This window comes from Lynx rufus, unplaced genomic scaffold, assembly GCF_022079265.1.
Source record: "Lynx rufus isolate CCGP_SWC_20201006 ecotype Redwood Valley unplaced genomic scaffold, mLynRuf1.p SCAF_17, whole genome shotgun sequence".
Lineage (NCBI taxonomy): Eukaryota > Metazoa > Chordata > Mammalia > Carnivora > Felidae > Lynx > Lynx rufus.
In genome coordinates this window covers 20,632,613-20,634,555 of record NW_025814831.1, presented here as the reverse complement: position 1 = coordinate 20,634,555, position 1,943 = coordinate 20,632,613, and the positions used below count along the sequence as shown (strand labels likewise).

Here is a 1,943-nt window from a genome sequence, read left to right as displayed (position 1 = left end):
CCTGGGTATTTTCTTTCTCATTTTGAACGTTAGTAATAAGAATTATGATAAAAACACACAATAAAAATAAAAATCCCAAAAAAGGAAGGGAGCAAAAGTCTAAGAAGGACGTATGAGAGGCTAGAGGAAGCCTGGCCATGGTAGGGGGCGTCTACATCCTCCCTTTTTGACACTTAGAGTGGGTACCTTGAAGCCCCGCAGGTAGTTCTGTGAGAGAAGGTGCCAGGATTAAGTGGGATCTGGGCTGAAGGCCAGAGGGTACACAGGCTGAGACACAAGAAAGAGGCCCATTGTTCCTCTGGGCTCATTTCAGCTTGGGGCCCAGTGAGAAGGGGCATCAGGCCTCAACCTATCCAGGTTCAGTCCCCACACGCCCATGACCTGGGGGGAAGGCAGTAGTCACAGACTCAGTTTGTGGGTTTTGATGCGCAGGAGCTGCTCACATAGCTGCAAGGAATGTGGCGGGGCAGAGTCAAGCTCCCTGTAGTTCTTCCTGACTTTGTTCACCCAGGTGGGCAGCCCTAAAGGCCATCCATCTCATCTCGTTGCCCTTCTCCACCTGAGGGGCTAGGTCCTTCAGGGGAATTCTTGGACAAAGCACTCACTCAAAGGAGTAGATTTCCCAAAAACAGATTCTAAAATTCTACACGCTAGACTTGGTGGAGAATTTCTTCTCCCCTCAGGGCCTCAGGGACTGTCCACCTGACCTCAAGCTTGCCTGTGTTCTGCCTGCTAGAGGCCTTTTCAGTGAGGTGGAGAGTCACTGACCTTGGCCGTGTTGTCCTCGGACACTAGCACATCACAACAGCCAGGTCCCAGGGCGCAAGGTAGTTGCCCTTCAGGTACTTCGTGGCCTTGCAGACTTCTAGTGAGAACTTGAGGAAACAGTCTGCCAAGCAGATAATTCACCAGGCTCCCTTGGCCACATACTTAGGGCTTACAGACCTAGTGCTCACCTTTCGCTTCCACCAATCGTTCCCAGAAGCAGTGCCCGTTTGCCATGGCCAAGCTGTTTGGTGGCTGAGAATGGAAGCTGGGAAGGCCTGGGCAGTGGCGTCATTGTTAATGCACTAAACGGTGACTTTGTTCCCTCGGCAATCGCCCAGTGTTAGGTCTCCAAAAGCCCCCTCCCCTGTGGTCTGCAGCAGCCCCACGTCCTTCTTGCTCAGCGCCCAGCTACAGGGGGAGAGCTCCTCCAGAGCCGCCTCTGTGCACGCCGCGACCTCTGGCTTCGTGAGGCTAGTGCAGGGTTCATCTGCATGTGAGGTGTGGTCCCCAAAGCTCCATGAGCTTCTCGGAGTGCACTTCCTCGTCGGTGCTGGGCGCGCTAGTGCGGTACATGACGTGGTGGTGCGCCATCTTGCCATCACGGGTCACGTGGTTTGCAGCCTACCCAGGGGAAGGCAGTGCTCTCTCGCCCTGGACCAGGCATGGAAGCGCCTCCAACCACTGGAGTTCAGCCTGGGGCTCCACCTCCGCCAGGGATGCCTCGGGGTCAATCAGGGGGCAGGGCTGTTCCCCATGTACCATCAACCACCACCACGGAGGTGTAACAGAATTGAATTCATTATAGCTCTGGAGTCCTTACTGGTTAACCTGGACTGTGCCAAGGCCTGGCTGGGATTGCTCTCTTCCTGGCCCCAGTCCACTCTGTGGTGGCCTGTCTTTGGAAAGGAACCATGGTGTCATGGTTGCGTCTTACGGCATGCGGAGATGAGGGTGGGGGTAGTGCTGGTCCCACCTTGGTGTCTATGATGCCCAGAGCAAAGAGAAAAATCTGCTGGGATAGATTTTGGAAGGGTAGGGAAGACGTTAATAAAATGTTGACTTCAAAAACAAAATTATATATTACATTCCTTTTACATACTTTTTATTAGTCAAGTTTCAACTATGGAAATATATACTTGAAGATGTATTTTATATATAGCAAGAGATACCTATGA

The 1,943-nt window shown here is 52.4% G+C and overlaps 1 pseudogene; it reads right to left on the bottom strand.

Annotated features, from left to right (window-relative positions):
- Window positions 1–399: 399 nt before the first annotated feature.
- On the bottom strand, window positions 400–1,359 carry LOC124512246 (tyrosine-protein kinase CSK-like; annotated as a pseudogene).
- Between the last annotated feature and the right edge of the window lie 584 nt (window positions 1,360–1,943).